At 41.3% G+C, this 20,009-nt stretch overlaps 1 protein-coding gene across 1 annotated transcript in view; it reads left to right on the forward strand.

The window, feature by feature from the left end:
* The window catches only part of CFAP299 (cilia and flagella associated protein 299), a 282,445-nt gene that overhangs the window by 193,863 nt on the left and 68,573 nt on the right, over positions 1–20,009 (forward strand). The window lies entirely within an intron of this gene.

Consider the following 20,009-nt stretch of genomic DNA (forward strand, 5'->3'; position numbering starts at 1 on the left):
GCGGATTTAATATTATGAAAGATGTTAGTTGCTGTCTGGGGTGTAATGATAACTCCTAGTTCCCTCTCCCACATTTCTATGGAGTGAGGTAAGTTACCTGGGGGCAGTTGGGTGACGATATTGTAAATGTGGGAAAGGCAGTGCCTAATCGGAGGGGAAGATGTGTATAGTTTTTCAATGTTGGTAAGTGGTCGCAACAAGTTCAAACGCTGTGGGTGAGTTGTGAGATAGTGGTGCACCCTTCTGTATGAAAACCAGTTTTTGGCCCAGCTCTGACCGGAGTCTAGTAATAGCTCTTGAGTCTTTATCTGTTCGTTGTTAGTCAAGGACCACAGAGGGATGTCATGACTCTTGTTGAGTGTTCCTGCGTCGCTCGGTAGGGGAGGGAGGGTGAACTCGTCATTGTGGAGCAATGATGTTAAGGGGCCTGGGCAGGAGGAAATATATGGGTTTGACTTATTAGTGGAATCCCATACTTTCAGGGTTTCTCGTGTGATCGGGTTTTTAATTAGTTTGAGTGAGGTTTGGAAGCCTGGGTTCCAACACAAAGAGGGAAGATTAAAATCTGGGTTAAGTTTTTCTTCTAGTGAAACCCATCTCTTGTGACTCCCGTGAATCCTCCAGTCAAGAATCCTCTGGAGGAATATTGATCTATGGTACGAATCAATGTCGGGGACCCCCAGGCCCCCCTGAGTTGTGGAGCGGGACATCACGAGTTTGTTTATTCTGGGGGGTCGCCTATTCCAGATGAATGAACTAAACAGTTGCTGCATCTGTGGTATGTATGTGTTAGGGAGTTGGATGGGGAGGGTCTGCATAATATATAGCAGTCTGGGAAAGGCATTCATTTTGATTGTGTTTATCCTTCCTAACCAGGATAAACGGTTCCTTGTCCAGGATGAAAGGTCCCGAACTAAAGCAGTTTTTATAGCTGAGTAATTCAGCTTGAACATTAAATCAAAATTATCTGCTAAATGAATCCCCAGGTATTTAAGGGAATCTTTGTTCCATTTGAATGGGCATATTTTAGAGATCAAGTTTGCCAGTGAGGAGCTAATAGCCACTCCCAGCATTTCGGATTTGTCATGATTAATTTTGTAGTTGGAAAGAACTCGGAATGCCTCCAGCTCCACAAGTAGATGTGGAATTGACTCGGATGGGGTAGTTAAGGAAAACATGACGTCATCTGCGAAGAGTGACATCTTGTATTCTTCGTCTCCTACAGTCAGACCTCGTATGTTTTTATTAGACCTAATTTTGGTCGCCAAAGTCTCAATAAGGCATGTGAAAAGTAAGGGGGAAAGGGGGCAGCCCTGCCTAGTGCCGTTTGTTATCTGGAACGGGGAAGATAGAATTCCGTTAAGGGCTATCCTAGCGCTCGGTTTGTTGTATAACGCGAATATTCTATGTAGTGTCTTCTCCCCAAGACCGAAAGCCCTCAATGTTGCAGCAAGAAAAGGCCATCCGACTCTGTCGAAGGCCTTCTCTGCGTCTGTGGAAATCCAAAGTGAGGGAGTAAGATTAGTCTTAGCATGCCACAACAAGTGCATATTATGCACTGTGTTGTCTCTTGCTTCTCTGAATGGTACGAAGCCAACCTGGTCTCTGTGGATAATGTGGGGTAAGATTAAGTTAAGTCTGTTAGCAATGATTTTGGCAAAAAGTTTGATATCCGTATTTAAGAGGGAAATCGGTCTATAGTTAGGGATGGACATAACAGGTTTATTTGGTTTTGGTATCAGAGCGATGTTGGCCTGTAAGGCCGACGGAGGGAAGGGTTTGTCCTGATCTATGCTATGAAAATAAGCCAGGAGGTGTGGTGTTAGCACGTCTCTAAAGGATGTGTAATAAGTGTTACCAAATCCGTCTGGGCCTGGGGATTTACCTGGTTTCAATGATTTTATGGCTAGTTTAATTTCGTCAGTGGAAATGGGAGCGTCTAAGTCGGCCTTTTGTTCTTCACTAATTTGGGGTAAGTTTAGTTGAGATAGATAGTTTAGAATAGTGGAATTCGCCAGAGGAGGTGATTCTGAGGACAGGTTGTAGAGTGAGCTGTAGTATTGTTTAAAGCTGTCTGCTATGTCGTTAGATGTGTATCGGTCTTGTCCCTTTTCGTCTTTGATATGTAAAATGTATCTACTGAGAGCTTTCCGTCTGAGCTGCCTTGCCAACAGCTTACCCTGTTTGTTGGCACCTTCATAGTAAGTTTTTTTCAAAAATAAGGCACTACGTTTAGCCTCCTTTCCAAGGTAGCAATTGAGCTGTTGCTGTTTGTGCTCTAAACTGTCCTGGAGGGAACGGTCTTTAGGGAACAATTTATGTATTTCCTGAAGTTTGTCTAAGTCCGTGAGTAAGGAGGTTAGGTAGAGTTGTTGTTGTTTCGTCTTAGCCGCCTTTAGAGCGATCAATTCGCCCCTGAGGACACACTTATGGGCATTCCAGATATGCTGTTGGCAAATATCTGGGGTGGTGTTTGTTCTGAAGTACTCTTCAATAGACTTAGTTAAGTTAATCTTAGCCAATGGGTCGTTTAAAAGAGACTCATCAAGTCTCCAAGTCCGGGGATTATTGGTATCTGTGGGGAGATTAAATGTACAACTGACCATAGCATGGTCGGACCACGTTATGGGATGTATATCAGAGTGACGTGCATGAATTAGGCTGGTAACATCTGTTAGTATGTAATCAATCCTAGAGTAACTTTGGTGTGGGTGGGAGTAAAAAGTGAAATCTTTGTCATGCGGGTTGTGGATTCGCCATATATCATGCATGGCCAGGGCATGCAATTTGGACTTAATTAATTTTAAAGTTTTGGAGGGAATAGCAGACTTGCCAGAGGAGCAGTCTATGGTGGGGTCTAGGGCAATGTTAAAGTCTCCTCCAAATACCAAGCTACCCCTAGTTGACTCTAAGAGTTTGTTGCCTAACTGGTGGAAGAAACTGGTGACATCTAGGCTAGGGGCATAGATATTAACTAGGGTTATAAGTTTCCTATGCAAAAGTCCTGAGATGATTAAGTATCTACCCATTTTGTCTTTTTCTATTGACGTGACCTGAAAAGGAAAATTCTTTTTAATCATAATACACACCCCATTACGTTTTGAGCTGTCAGAGGAAAAGTATGCATTACCAAATTTCTGGAATGAGGCACGAGGTTCTCGACCTCTTTTGAAGTGGGTCTCTTGCAACATTACAATGTCACACCTAAGTCTCTTATAATCCCTTAAGGCTATGGTTCTCTTTTGCGGTATGTTGAGTCCCTTGACATTGTGAGATAGGACTCTGTAGCTTGACCTATCCATCTATAGTGGTACGTTTGGGGATATGAAAGATTACGCATGACAAGCACATTTTTAACAGGCAATCTGAGGCAAACTTGAGAGGTATCTTGTAGAGAGCATGAGAGGTTACAAACATGGCATGTAATAACATCAAAATAAAGTACAAACATAAATTCTTAGCTAAACCAACTAAAAGTGTACAATTAGAACTATACACCATAATCGGGGGGTGACTGGTGTTACATAAAGCTCTAATAAGCAATTTAGATCTAAAGTTGGAGTACCAGGTGTGGACCCGTGTTAGAAGGGAGGGAGCCAAAGGGAGAGGTGAAAGGGTAGGAGAGGGAGGTTTGGGGGAGGGAGAATTGAGGACAGGAAGGGTTGGTTATTGGGATAGTAGGTTTAGGTCAGCCTGGGCATGGTCTCGGCACATCTGAAAAATGGCATAAACATTAAGTGTACAAAATACATTCATCAAAAGGCATAACAAGTTATAGACCACCCAGTAGTCATGGGGAAAGTCCAGAAATCTGTGGGAAAAGAAAAAAGAAGAGAAAAAAAAAAAGAACCATACACTACCCTGACCAAAACTTTAAAAACAAGAATTGAAATCTTACCCTATTACCCAGGGCCAGAGATAGTCCAGAAACAATTAAATAGGAGCCTGAGCTTGTGTTTTAGCATGATCTCCCTAGACCATTAGCTAGTGATATGAGTCTAATATTTATTGCAGAGGATCACGGCTGTGGGGGGTTTCGCAGGTCGGGAGAACCGGTGGGTGCAGGGTCGGTTTTTCTTCTCTTAGAGTTGACTTTATTCCATTGAGGGCGCTGTTCCTTGGGGTTGTCCCCCCCTCTGTCTGGTTGTCTTGAGGTGGTCGCAAGGACATCTTCGTCTGGAGGCTCAATGGTGATGTTCAGTTTCTTGGATACAGTGTCTAAGTCCTGGAAAGATTTGTATATGATTTGAGAGCCATTATGGGAGATTATCAAGCTGAATGGGTATCCCCAGCGGTATTTGATGTTGTGATCTTGCAGGGCCTTAGTAAGGAATCTGACCTCTCTCCTTCTCTGGATAGTTTGTGGGCAGAGATCTTGAAAAATTTGTAAAGTATGACCTTTATAGGAAATGGAGCACCTGGTTCTCGCTGATTGCCAGATGTCATCTTTGGTAGTAAATCTGAGAAATCTCATTATCACGTCCCGGGGTGGAGCAGGAGGTTTGGATGGTGGTCTTAGCGCCCTATGAATCCGCTCAATCTCATCAGGTTGTAAGGGGGGTAATCTGGGATTCAAGAAATGAAATAGCTCAGCCGCATAAGATTTTAGTTGCTCTGGAGAAACTTCTTCAGGTATGCCTCTGATTCTGAGGTTATTCCGTCTCCCCCGATTATCAAGATCCTCAAGTTTCTCTTGTAGGGCCTGTACCATGGAATCTTGTATTGAGAGTTGTTGTGTGTTAGAACTGACCATGGAATTGAGCGCCTCTTGGCCTTCTTCTATGTAATCAAGCCTAGAGCTCATATCATTTAAGTCTTTCTTTAAATCCCTCATTTCGCCTTTTATAAAAGATTTCAGTGATTCAAAGTCAGATTTGGATGGGAGATCTGCTATTTGTGAGGGTAAAGTGAGTAGGGATTTATATTGCATAGGAGTAAGATCTGACTGCATCTCTGTGCTGGATTGATCCTGTGATAAAGAGGACTCAGTGTGGCCTGGGTCAGATGGCTGAAAAAAAGCTGACACTGACGGTGTGTTAGTAACAGGCTTGTTAATTTTATCTGATTTGGGGCCCTTGCGCTGAGACATCCTGGGCCAAAAAGTGTGGTAGTTTCAGAGTCACTGGGATTATACACCACTTCTAGAGGAGGTGATAAAAACTGATTTATCCTTGATTTCAGTAGCCCCCTGGAGCTGAGCTATTAGGGATCTGTGAGTAAAGCTATGCAGATCTTACTCACTATGTATATCAGAAGCCACGAGGTAGCAGATGGGAAGGCTGTCTGTGTAAGAAGGCCCAAGTCCTGGTGTTTGTGAGTGAAAGTGGTAGCAGTTTTAAGATGACAAAGGGGTGTCCCAGATCTTGTGAGTTTATCCCCTATTGTGGTTAAAAGTACCCGTGAAGTGTGGAAGAGGGCTGATAGTTATAGAGGTTGCCCTTTTATGTGTCCTATTCAGGTTCTAAGGCTGCTCCCACCCGGGTCCTCTCCAACTGTGTAGCCTTTGTGTGGAAGATACTCTTACCCCGGAGCCTGCAGAATGATCCGGTAGCGGTTTAGTCTTGTCAGGGACTCTGATCACGTTGGTCGCGTTCCCTGGTCTCTTGGGCCGCGCGAACAGTGCGCGGATGCGGCTGGGCCCGATCAGCAGCAGATGTTTGTTAGCATCGGTAGGTGCGCCTCCTCTGTTCTCGCAGCAACAAGGACCGGAGACCCAAGGAAGCGAGCTGGAGTTGGTCTGCAGCCGTATGGGGTCCCGAGTGCTCACTCAGGGGATGCCGGGCAGTGGGTGCCGCGAGAGGCTTGTGCCAAGATGGCGACCGGGTGTCTGTGACGGGTGAAGCCTTTTCCACAGCTTGGGGAAGGAGTAGGTATGGAAGGGACAAATGAGAGGTTTAGGATGCTCCCTGCTGTGACATGAGGGTTAGAAGAACACCGGAGTGTAATTTAGGGTCCCCATAAGGATATCTCCTTCTCTTTGAGCAATAACAGCACCGGAGCTTTAGCAAAAAGCAGCCATGTACCAGCACGGCTCGGCTCCGCCCCTCTGCATCAACTTTTTTGTTGGAGATTTGGCGCAACAAGAATTGGATTCTGATTTATCTAGTATTATTCGCTTACTGCAACATACTAATCAGTTCTGATGCCATTTTTTGATATTATCAAGATTGATGTTAGATCTATGTCTTTAGCTATTTTTAGCTACAAGAGTTTTGAGGCTTAAATCTTGGAATGCTGATATGACTTTTTAAGTCTAGATTGCTATCTCTTTCTTTCCAAGGTAATAAGAGACCTAAGGGTAAATATAAAGCTTCTAAATCGTTTTCGTTCTTTTTTTCAAATAAGGAACAAAAACCTAATCCTTCCCTATGGAATCTGTTTCCAATTGGAAACCTTCATTAAATGGAATAAATCCAACCCATTTAAGAAACCAAAAGCCAGCCCCTAAGTCCGCATGAAGGTGCGACTCTCATTCCAGCTCAGCTGGTAGGGGGCAGATTAAGGTTTTTTCAAGAATGTTTTGGATAAATTCGGTCCAAAATCAATGGTTTCAGAATATTGTCTCTAAGGGGTTTCAAATAGGATTCTGAGTAAATCCTCCTGTGAGAAGATTTTTTTCTCTCACACATCCCAGCAAATCAGTTAAAGCTCAGGCTTTCCTGAAGTGTGTTTCAGACCTGGAGTTTCAGGAGTAGTCATGCCAGTTCCTTTTCAGGAACAAGGTCTGGGGTTTTATTCAAATCTATTCATTGTCCCAAAGAAGGAAATTTCATTCAGACCAATTCTGGATCTGAAAATTTTGAATCGTTATGTAAGAGTACCAATTTTTCAATGGGGACTTTAAGGACTGTTCTGCCTTTTATTCAGCAAGGACATTTTAGGTCCACAATGGATTGCAGGATGTATACCTTCATATTCCGATTCATTCAGATGATTATCAGTTCCTGAGATTCTCTTTTCTAGACAAGCGTTACCAATTCGTTGCTTTTCCATTTGGACTAGCAACCGCTCAAACAATCTTTTTTAAAGGTTCTTGGTGCCCTGCTTTATGGAAACCAGAGAGCAGGGTATTGCAGTGTTTCCTTATTTGGATGATATCTTGGTACTAGCTCAGGCTTTCCGTTCTGCAGAATCTCACACTAATCAACTACTGTTGTTTCTTCAGAAACATGGTTGGAGGATCAATTTTCAAAAAAGTTTCTTGATTCCTCAGACAATGGTCACCTTTTTAGGTTTCCAGATAGATTCAGTGTCCATGACTTGTCTCTAACAGACAAGAGACGTTTGAAAGTGGTTGCAGCCTGTCGGCACCTTCAGTCTCAGTCATTCCCTTCATTGGTTGTGTGCATGGAAAATTTAGGTCTCATGGCTGCAGCATTGGACGCGATTCCCTTTGCTCGTTCTCATATGAGACCTCTCCAGCTTTGTTTGCTGAATCCATGGTGCAGGGATTATACAAAGATATCACAATTAATATCCTTAAATCCCAATGTTTGACACTCTCTGACATGGTGGTAAATCACCAGCAATTAGTTCAAGGGGCTTCTTTGTTCAGCTAACCTGGACTATGATCCCTACAGATCCAAGTCTTTCAGGTTGGTGAGCTGTTTGGGGATCTCTGACAGCACAAGGGGTTTGGAAATCTCAAGAGGCGAGATTACCAATCAATATTTTAGAACTCCGTGCAATTCTCAGAGCTCTTCAGTTTTGGCCTCTGTTGAAGAGAGAACTGTTCATTTATTTTCAAACAGACAATATCACATACAGTGGCATTTGTCAATCAGCAGGGTGTGACTCACAGTCCACAAGCTATGAAGAAGTATCTTGGATACATGCTTGGGCAGAATCCAGTGCCTGTCTAATTTCTGCGGTGCATATCCCAGGTATAGACATTGGGAGGCGGATTATCTCAGCCGTCAGACTTTACATCCTGGGGAGTGGCTCCTCCATCCAGATGTGTTTTCTCAGACTGTTCAGATATGGGGTCTTCTACAGATAGATCTGATGGCCTCTCATCTAAACAAGAGACTTCCCAGATGCCTGTCCAGGTTCAGGGTTTTTCAGGCAGAAGCAGTGGGTGCGCTGACACTTCCTTGGTGTTGTCAACCTGCTTATATTTTCCCGCCTCTAGTTCTTCTTTCAAGAGTGATCTCCAGAATCATCATGGAACAATCATTTGTGTTGCTGGTGGCTCCAGCATGGCCTCACAGGTTTTGGTATGCAGTCTTGTTCGGATTTCCAGCTGCCAACCTTGGCCACTTCTGTTAAGGCCGGACCTACTGTCTTAAGGTCCGTTTTCAATCAGATTTTCAAATCATTAAATTTGAAGGTATGGAAATTGATCGCTTAGTGCTAAGTCATAGAGGTTTCTCTGGCTCAGTGATTACTATGTTACAAGCTAGTAAATCTGTCTCTTGAAAGATTTATTATCGAGTTTGGAAGACTTACATTTCATGGTGTTCTTCTCATAAATTCTCTTGGCATTCTTTTAGAGTTACAAGAATTTTACAGTTTCTTTAGGATGGTTTGGATAAGGTTTTGTCTGCAAGTTCCTTGAAGGGACAAATCTCTGCTCTTTCTGTTTTATTCACAGAAGATGGCTAAACTTCCTGATATTCACTGTTTTGTACAGGCTTTAGTTCGTAGTTAAGCCTGTCATTAAATCAATCTCTCCTCCTTGGAGTCTTCTCTTAATTTGGTTTGGAGGGCTTTACAGGCTCCTCCATATTGAGCCTATGCATTCTTTGGACATTTGACTACTTTCTTGGAAAGTGTTGTTCCTTTTGGCCATCTCTTCTGCTAGAAGAGTTTCTGAGCTATCTGCTCTTTCTTGTGAATCTCCTTTTCTGATTTTCATCAGGATAAGGCGGTTTTACGGACTTTGTTTAAATTTTTTCCTAAGGTTGTGAATTCTAACAACATTAGTAGAGAAATTGTTGTCCCTTCCTTGTGTCCTAAATCCTAAGAATTCTTTGGAAATATCCTTACATTCTTTGGATGTGGTGAGAGCTTTGAAATATTATATTGAAGCTACTAAAGATTTCAGGAAGACTTCTAGTCTATTTGTTATATTTTCTGGTCCTAGGAAAGGTCAGAAAACTTCTGCTATTTCCTTGGTTTCTTGGTTAAAGCTTTTTATTCTTCAAGCTTATTGGAGTTGGGTCAGGCCCCGCCTCAGAGAATTACAGCTCATTCTACTAGATCAGTCTCCACTTCGTGGGCTTTTAAGAATGAAACTTCAGTTGATTAAATTTGCAAAGCGGCAACTTGGTCTTCTTTACACACATTTACTAAATTCTACCGTTTTGATGCATTTGCCTCTTCAGAAGTTCTTCAGGCAGCTGTTTCAGTTTGATTCTTCTGCTGATGTTTTAATTTTTTCTTGTCATTTAAAGAATAAACTTATATTTTGGGTTGTGGATTATTTTTTCAGCAGAAAATGGCTGTTTAATTTTATCCCTCCCTCTCTAGTGACTCTTGTGTGGAGTTCCACATCTTGGGTATTGATATCCCATACGTCACTAGCTCATGGACTCTTGCCAATTACATGAAAGAAAATATAATTTATGTAAGAGTTTACCTGATAAATTCATTTCTTTCATATTTGCAAGCATCCATGAGGCCCACCCTTTTTTATGGTGGTTATGATTTTTTTGTATAAAGCACAATTATTTCAAAATTCCTTTATTGATGCTTTTTACTCCTTTCTTTATCACCCCACTACTTGGCTATTCGTTAAACTGAATTGTGAGTGTGGTGAGGGGTGTATTTATAGGCATTTGAGGTTTGGGAAACTTTGCCCCGGCTGGTAGGATTGTATATCCCATACGTCACTAGCTCATGGACTCTTGCCAATTTGAAAGAAATTAATTTATCAGGTACATTCTTACATAAATTATGTTTTTTATGGTGATCACCTGCAGCTTACAGGGGGATGCAACACTCTTTAAAATGAGGGGTAACTTATCCCTGCAAGTGGGCACAGGGCTGAAATACAGCCCCTGGTTCAGTTTCCATAACTTTCTGCAATAGCAGGGATTTTCCACCCCTTTGTGCCTATGGTGACCTCACAGTGCCTGCCAGGAAGAGGCAGCGATCAGGGGGTCCCCAGAATCCAGATCGGAAGGGAGGACCCCATCAGAATGACTACACATCTTCATTATCTGTACTGGGGAGTGGATGTGCATGAGGACCACAGGTCATCCAAGGGGCTAAGCAGATTACTCTAGAACATTCTACTATATAGTAATATGTAAATAGCATAGTGTTAACTGGTTTTATTTTCTTCCCAAAGTCAATATTTATTTCCTAAGATATGGTGAGTCCATGGAATCAATTACTAGTTGGAATATCACTCCTGGCGAGCAGGAGGAGGCAATGAACACAACAGCAAAGCTGCTATATTTGTCACTTCCCTTACCCATAACTCCCAGTCATTCTCTTTGCCTTTAGTGCAAGGAGGAGGTGAAGTAATTAGGTGTCCTGATTAAGATTCTTCTATCAAGATTTTTTTTATTTTGAAGTCTGGGCAAGATTGCTCTGGCCTTCTATCACAGTTTGGGTATAGCTGTACTTCACGTTAGTCTCTTCAGCAGGGCTGTGGTAGCTTTAAAGCAGTTAGGAACTTGAAAAGTGGGCTTTGCTGTGTTTTTCTAACATGTTGCTGCCCTGGTATAGAAAGCCTGAGTAAGTTTACTCTGTCTTTCTCTTTACACACGTTGTGAGTCGTCTGACTGCCACTGTAAAAAGCCCTTTTTTTACCTGCCTAATGAAACGACCAGTGGTGGTCAAGAAACGCGTTGCATATCAATAAAGCGTCCACTTTTTATCCTCTGTGGAAGTTGTCAGTCTGTCTGTTTGCAACACCAGCTCCAATTACTGTCAGGGTGATCACAAGCCGTTTCCTGAGACGCCAAGGAACAGTGAACTAGCCGCTGTAAAGAGCTAGACTGCCTGAGAGCACTGGTCACTGAACAGTGCAACGAATTCCGGTAAGCCTTTATTACCACTTTCAAACACCCTTATTTAAGGGACATATTACACTATGAGGCGCCCTCTTTCTGCTTCAATCTAATAGATTCACCTTACACCGGGTTAAAGGGAGCAGCCTCAACTACCTATTTGCATACGGAATACGAGCAGAGATCATTATAGCCATACCGGACCTTTTTTCACCTGTTGATAGAGAACCATATACGAACATTTGTGTTTTGGAGATCATATTCATTGCTTGTTTTTTTAGAGAGCGCAACTCTTTTCGGATCCCCTCCTGGGTTCTGTTTCTTGTCTTTTGTTAAATTTGTATGTTGTAGTAGAAGCGCCATCTTAGGTGCTTTTTGTGCGGCCGGATGAAGTTCGATGTTTGCACGCTTTATCGCCATGTCATTTTTGTGGTCCCGCCTCCTTTGTTTCAGGAGGAGAAGCGTCATCTTGAACTGCTATTTTGATGTCCCTGCATCGTTCTCCGACCGAGAGTGGAGCGGCGTTTCTCCTCTGCACAGTTTTTGAAAGTTAATAGTGCTGTGAGGCAGAGTCAAGAAGATTTCCCGTATTCAGGGTCTCCATTGTAATTTTACAAACAGAACTGGTATAGAGTTTTAGTCTGCTGGTTTTTTTTAATATTTAGAGTACCTATATTTATTTTTTATTTGTGTAAATAAACAATGGTAATCTGTCTCTCCATTTCACTCAGGGATACCATGGGAGAGAAATGTTGTTTTTCTTTGTTCCGGTATGGTACTCTATAGCATATATTTGTTATATGGGCCATTTTCATATCCCTTATTTATGTTAGAGTTCCTTCATATAAGGAATATTTATCATAATTTCTATAGGCTATTCTTACGCTGTTATTTTTTCATTTAAAGTGATAGCACAAGTTTAAAAAAAAAACAAAAAAAAAACTGATACATTTCTGAAGCACAAGGATATCTCAATAAATATCCATAAGGAATGTCCCTTTTCAGACAGTATATCTCAGCACATGTGGGGACTCGGGATAGAGCACACCAAATAGTGTTTCACCCAGTCTTTAGTTATAGATTCCTCAAAATGCACTCACATACTGCAGAACAATCACTGCTCTGTTTTCACCACTTGCCATATAATTTCAGTTTCATATGTTGCCCCACAAGTGGTACTTACTTCCTTTTTTAAGATCAAGTGAATCCATAGATGTAAATATACAATTTATTTGTTTAAAACATTTGTATACATAAAAATAATAAAATGTTTCAAACAATCTATACAATGTCACTAGGGGATATTATAAAGTCTCACTCCCTCTACAGACTTTTAATGCTTTTGAGAGTGTAAATGTAAACCGCTACTCTGGCGTGTGGTAAAACCTGCACTAGCAGGCGTATATCCAGTAACAGTCTTTTTGATGGGGAATCCCTTTCTTGTGACAAAAGAGCATCCGACACGTGTTTTGTCATCCTGGCTCTGTCAAGGTCTTCTAAAAATCCATATTAAAATAAGATAAGAAAACAAAAATGACTAAGTAAGTGCTGGCTGTTCTGTGTTGTGTCTGCTACATATAAATATTTTTTTTGCTTTGCACCCAGGCTTGTCACTGGATGTAAATCTATCTTTCTATGAGTGCCTGATTGAGCACCTATCTTTCTATGAGTGCCTGATTGAGCACCTAACTTTCTGTGAATGGCTTATCGAGCACCTAGCTTTCTGTGAGTGCCAGATTAAGCACCTAGCTTTCTGTGAGTGCCTGATTGAGCGCCCAGCTTTCTGTGAGTGTCTGATTGAGCACCTAGCTTTCTGTGAGTGCCTAATTAAGCACCTAGCTTTCTTTGAATGCCTGATTGAGCATCCAACTTTCTGTGAGTGCCTGATTAAGCACTTAGCTTTCTGTGAGTGCCTGATTGAGCACCTAGCTTTCTGTGAGTGCCTGATTAAGCACCTAGCTTTCTTTGAATGCCTGATTGAGCATCCAACTTTCTGTGAGTGCCTGATTAAGCACCTAGCTTTCTGTGAGTGCCTGATTGAGCACCTAGCTTTCTGTGAGTGCCTGATTGAACACCTAGCTTTCTGTGAGTGCCAGATTAAGCACCTAGCTTTCTGTGAGTGCCTGATTAAGCACCTAGCTTTCTGTGAGTGCCTGATTGAGCACCTAGCTTTCTGTGAGTGTCTGATTGAGCACCTAGCATTCTGTGAGTGCCTGATTAAGCACCTAGCTTTCTGTGAGTGCCAGATTAAGCACCTAGCTTTCTGTGAGTGTCTGATTGAGCACCTAGCATTCTGTGAGTGCCTGATTAAGCACCTAGCTTTCTGTGAATGCCTGATTGAGCATCTAACTTTCTGCGAGTGCCTGATTGAGCACCTAACTTTCTGTGAGTGCCTGATTGAGCACCTAGCTTTCTGTGAGTGCCAGATTAAGCACCTAGCTTTCTGTGAGTGCCTGATTGAGCACCTAGCTTTCTGTGAGTGCCTGATTGAGCACCTAGCTTTCTGTGAGTGCCAGATTAAGCACCTAGCTTTCTGTGAGTGCCTGATTGAGCACCTAGCCTTCTGTGAGTGCCTGATTGAGCACCTAGCTTTCTGTGAGTGCCTGATTGAGCACCTAGCTTTCTGTGAGTGCCAGATTAAGCATCTAACTTTCTGTGAGTGCCTGATTGAGCACCTAACTTTCTGTGAGTGCCTGATTGAGCACCTAGCTTTCTGTGAGTGCCTGATTGAGCACCTAGCTTTCTGTGAGTGCCAGATTAAGCACCTAGCTTTCTGTGAGTGCCTGATTGAGCACCTAGCTTTCTGTGAGTGCCTGATTGAGCACCTTACTTTCTGTGAGTGCCTGATTGAGCACCTAGCTTTCTGTGAGTGCCTGATTAAGCACCTAGCTTTCTGTGAATGCCTGATTGAGCATCCAACTTTCTGTGAGTGCCTGATTGAGCACCTAGCTTTCTGTGAGTGCCAGATTGAACACCTAGCTTTCTGTGAGTGCCTAATTGAACACCTAGTTTTCTGTGAGTGCGAGATTGAGCACCTAGCTTTCTGTGAGTGCCAGATTGAGCACTGCGAGCTGTGAGTTTTGCCAGTGGCACGGGATGTGCATCCACTCTGATTTGAGAGTTCAGTCCATCTTTAATTTAGTCAATAATACTGTTCAGAGATTACTCCGTAACTAAATAAATTTTATTATATAATATAATAATAAACAGATCTTTACATAAGTTAAAATCTATCACAGCTCTTGCCGGCATCTCAAGGATTAACCCAAGCCATAACCTTGACTGTAAACCCAGACCTTAAAGGATTCCAAAAGTTTACTTTTTTAAGCGGTATTAGATAATCAGATTCGTAGCACCAAAGTTACTATTTCAGCACTTACCTACTTATACACGAAAACGAAGTCTCCAACACTAATAAAATTATATTTTATATTGCGATTCTGATGTCACCGAAGCCAAACCCCCTATTATGGGCCTTTCACTACCCAAACGAATGTCCAATCACAATATATTTTCACGCATATCATTATAATCCCATTTCGTCACTGTGCGCATGCGCACTGCATTGCGGTAACTATGTCCAATCACGATATATTTACACGCATAACATTATATGCCCATTTCGTCACTGTGCGCATGCGCACTGCATTTCAGTAACCTGCGCGAATGCGCAGAATGTACCTTTGAGACTGCACTTGATGTATAGAAGGAGAGTGACATATCATATGACGATTTCATAAGATCACGCATGCGCATTACAGATGAATACCGACATTTTGATAACTCAGGTTATCGTAGCTGATTCGTGTCTGCTAAAGAAACTGAGAGCAGTGGGTTTGGAAAACAATAAAATTTTACAGAAGCATATCTCAATAACGGTAATAATATGACACAGTAAGTGCTTTACATATATAATTGTTAAATATGAATATATCGATTAAAGAAGAGTTTTATTCTGCCTTTAGTGTCCCTTTAACCCCAGTTACTAAGCATAATATTATAGGCAGAAAGATTTCGGCATACTCAGAAGTGATAGTGTAGTGAAAGATCCTGTGTGACTGAATATCAGTTACAGCTGATGTTACTGAGCTATTCTGTAAAAATGTTGGCACTAAAACTGGTGTCTTAAAGGGACATTGTACACCCATTTAATGTGTTCCCAACTGTCCATTTTACATGCTGGAGTGTAATTAAATAGCTCCTTTTATTTGTTTATTTTATTTCATAAGGTGGCAAGAGTCCACAAGCCATTACTCCTGGGATTCAACTCTCGGCCACTAAAAGGAGGCAAAGATACCTAACTTTCCATAAGCATTTAATCCCTCTCAACTCTCTGGTATCCCAGTGTTATTTTTGCTTCCACAGGAGGAAGGCGAAGAAGTAAGATGCTCTAGATTCTTCATTTAGAGGGGTTCTCAGACAGATTTGAGACCCATTTTCCCCCTCAAAGAGCTACTTTTGGGACAAAAGTAAGTAAGGAGTACTGGGTAGTGACAGAATTACACCGTATGGAAGTTAGTCACAAGCCAGCCACATGTGTTGAGGGAACCTGCACTCACATAGCCCACAGGCTATTAGCAGGTACACCATTCTTAAGGTACCTCATAGCCATTGGACACATATTTCTCTCAGACATTATCACATTTAATCAAGACTATGGGGTCAATTTATAAAGCTCCGTACGCCTGCTCTGAGGTGGCAGACAGAAATTAACCTGATCGAATACGATCAGGTTGATTGACACCCCAAGAACTGCTGGTGGAATGATAAATGCCAACTGCATATGCTGTCGGCATTTATCGATGTGCAGTGGACATGATACGCTACATTGTATCATGTCCGCTCGCACCTTAATAAATTGACCCCAATATATTAACATTAGTCTAGTATATATGTATAAATGCTTATATGGGAGACATTTGTTTGTATGAGTTACTATTTGTGATATTGTTTATTTGCATGCTCTCATATATACTGTAGCTATCTAGCACTCACCAGGCTTCAGATATCGTACTTCTTTGGTTTTCCGGAATGAGCATCGGCTCATATGTATGTATGTGTGTGTGTGTGTATATATATATATATATATATATATATATATATATATATATATATATATATATATGTATATAATTACTATTTTTCTATTGTTTAGTATGCGCTGGCTCTTGCTTGATTATTCATTTATTTGTGCGTTCATAATTTGTTAGCGTGCTCCTGTCTATATGGTTTCATTTCATTTAGTGTGGCAATTGAATAGCATTTTTGTTTTTTTTACTGTGCTATTCCCACCTTTTTAAACGGTTTCTAGCACGCTAAGGCTATAGTTATACAACTGTAACATTATCTATTTACTGTTGTGTATATTCAAATTTGCACATTAAAGCTTTCTGTTTGTGGCTGTTCCTTTGAAACTTACTATAGCTCTGAGACTTTTTTGCATAGGTTCTAACAACTCCTTTGTATGTTTTAAGACATCAGGGTATTTCTTTGGGTCCATTAATGGAAAAATATTATGGTCAGATTTTATGTGCTCCCTTTAGCTGTATTTTCAACAACAGTTTATATGGTGAGAGAATCAATTTTCAGGAAGTTTTTTCTCCTCAGTTATGAGTTTTATTTCTGAGAGTCTTTGTAGACTGTACCATGCAACTTTCTCTTACGGATCAGTGCAGATCTAAGTTAAAACAGTTTGTTCTTTCTTTCATTATTTGTTTTATGTATGGTAGATGTGGGTGAATGATTTCTCCATCAGATGTCCCTTTGCACATTTTATATCAGCCTTATTGATTTATCTTGCTTTTTTCTTTGTGTAGGGATTACACTCTGTTTTCTTAGTAATCATTTTGGATTCTTCAGCAAAACAGTCTATGTCCTAGGGGTTTATTCTCCACTCCATTTTTTTATTCATGCTTTTGGACAATAATTTCTACTGAGGCCAGTTTGTCAAGTTGGGGTGTAGTCTCGGATTTAAGGAGAGTGCAAGGAGTTAATTTCCTCAGGAGGTTACCAATAAATATCTTCGTACTTGCAATTTTCTTACTTCAAAGACTTGGACTTTTGTCAAATGAGATACTGTCTCTGTTTTTTAAGTCAGACAATGTCACTGCTGTGAAAACATTTTGTGAGGCAGATTGCTTCAATTTACAATTTCTTCATCTGGGCGAAGGGTTTCTCAATCAAGGGGTTTTTATACCAGTTTGTGAATCTATGACTTAGTTCACGTTTAGACCTTATGGTCTCTTGTTTAATCCTGTCTATTGCAGATGCTTTACCGGAACCAGGGATACTTAATCTCAGTTTCTGAAGGCTCTGGTATAAAACCCCTTGATTGGTAATTTAGTATTTCATCTAGTTTACCTTTTCTTTCATACATGTGGTGAGAGTCCACAAGAGTCCACAATCCTTTACTCCAAGGAATTACTCTTCCCTACCACTAGTTGGAGGCAAAGATTCCCAAACCCCAAGAGCTATATAAAACCCCTTTCATCTCACAGGTACCTCAGTCTTTTCTTTGCCTCCACTGGAGATGGTTTAAAAATAAAGATGTGCATTTGAGTCTACAAAGAGATAGGGTTTCAGTCTATGGTGAGGTCTGTTTTCCATACAGTATTTGTAAGTAGGATGTATATGGGGTATGGTTAGTGGCTCTTTTTTCACCTCATGGGAAATTTGTCACAGACCTTCCATAATTGATCACAGGGACTTGTATTTTGCCTCCTTCTATGGATCTATAATATACTCCTATTCCATAACCTCTGCTGATATGTTTCAGTACTTGTTTGGCTTTATTCTGGTTTACTGGTAGATAAGTGTCTATTGGTTTTTTTCAGGCTTTGGCACAAATTAAGCGTGTGATCAACCCAATATCCTGGCCCTCCCTGGTAATGTTTACCAGTGAGAAGCCCTCTCCCAAAGAGCCGTGGACAGAAATGACTACTCCCCTGATTACCTATAAAGGTAATCTGGATCCCTTCCACTATCCTCTTAGTTCTGTCCAGCCTTCAAGGTGGACAGGACTAGGAGGCTCTCTCTTCGATCCCAGGCAGTTGTAGGCTACAAGATTTCCCATGTTGGCTTTGCTTCGCCTGCAGCGGATGGATCCTGGCTGGTGGGAGTGGCTATCTAGGTCTTCTCTAGAGAGCCCTTTAGTGAGAGCCGCCTTGTTCCATGATGTCACTGGATATGACGTCACAGAGGTTCCATCTGAGGATCCTCTGAAACACGTGCATGGGCCTAGCTGTGCAGTTGCCATTTTGTTTCTTGGAGATTTAGGATGTTCTCCTATTCTCCATAGTCCCTGGCTATGTGCCGGTTGTGCTGTTCCAGTATTCAAGCACCTTGGTATGCTCTTTTAATATTGGGCGCCTCTATTTTTCTATAGTTGTGAATAATGTCTGAACCTCGCCAGAGCCATGACACTGCCCAGGGAGATGCAGTTATTTAAAAAAAAAGCCCTGAGCCCAAGCCTGCCTGTGCATTATGTGCCCTGTTGGCAGGATAAGAAAATATGTAAAGATTAATTCTGAGGGCAAGGCTTCTTTAATACATTGAAATGATCCTGCAGCTACTGCTGTGTTTGATACTGCTACATTATGTTAATTTATAAAAGGCATCAAAGAGATCTTAGGTGTTGGGGAAGAACAACCTTCTGTGTCTTCAGACTGGTTAAAATCTAAGACAGATTCTGTTGAAACCTTTCTAGTGACTTAGGGGCCGATTTATTAAAGTGCGGACAGACATGATACAATGTAGCATATTATGTCTGTCGCACATCGATGAATGCCGACAGCATATGCTGTCGGCATTTATCATTGCATAAACGGTTCTTGTGAACTGCTTGTGTAATGCCCCCCCTGCAGATTCGCGGCCAATCAGTCGCTAGCAGGGGGTGTCAATCAGCCCGATTGTATGTGATCGGGCCCATTGATGTCCGCAGCCTCAGAGCAGGCAGACCAGTTATGGAGCAGCGGTCTTTAGACCGCTGTTTAATAACTGCTGTTTCCAGCGAGCCTGAAGGCTCGCGCGGAAACAGGGGCATCAAGTTCCATTCAGAGCTTGATAATTTGGCCCCTTAGTCTTTAAAGAATATTTATTTGGAGGAATTTAAAAAAAAATAAAGCAGTTTAATGTTTCTGATAAATTATTCAAAGTTTCCCTTTACCTAAACCACTTCATTGTCAATTGTCTACTCCACCTAAAATTGATGCAGCAATTTCTAGTTTATCTAAAAAAATGTTTTTCCTTATAGTCTAGATGACCCTGGAGCCTTTAGGGATGTAATGGATAAAAAGAAGGAGCATAACCTTAAAGGGACAGTCAAGACCAGAAATGTTGTTGTTTAAAAAGATAGATAATCCCTTTATTACCCATTCCCCAGTTTTGCATAACCAACACAGTTATAATAATACACATTTTACCTCTGTGATTACCTTGTATCTAAGTCTCTGAAAACTGCCCCCTTATTTCAGTTCTTTTGACAGATTTGCATTTTAGCCAATCAGTGCTCAATCCTAGGTAGCTTCACATGTGTGATCTCAATGTTATCTATATGAAACACATGATCTAATGCCCTCTAGTGGCGAAAAACTGTCAGATTAGAGGCGGCCTTCAAGGTCTAAGAAATTAGCATATGAGCCTCCTAGGTTTAGCTTTCAACTAAGAATACCAAGAGAACAAAGCAAAATTGGTGATAAAAGTAAATTTGAAAGTTGTTTAAATTTACATGCCCTATTTGAATCATGAAAGTTTATTTTGGACTTGACTGTCCCTTTAATTGACTTTATTTTCTGTCTTTAAAGCTACAGATACCTGGTCTTCTTATATTATGCAATATATTTTTACCTCTCAAGATGTACATTTATGCGTTTTATTTCAGATTTAAAGAAAGGTTTTGTCTTTTCATTATCTGCTGTTTCTGAGATGTTACATTTAACGGCTAGATCCAGCTAACATGGTAAGAAGAGCACTTTGGCTTCATCACTGGGAGGCTGATCCCAGCTCCAAGATGAATTTGTTTAATGTTTGAAGGTAGCATGTTATTTGGTA

This window comes from Bombina bombina, chromosome 2 (genome assembly GCF_027579735.1).
Source record: "Bombina bombina isolate aBomBom1 chromosome 2, aBomBom1.pri, whole genome shotgun sequence".
Lineage (NCBI taxonomy): Eukaryota > Metazoa > Chordata > Amphibia > Anura > Bombinatoridae > Bombina > Bombina bombina.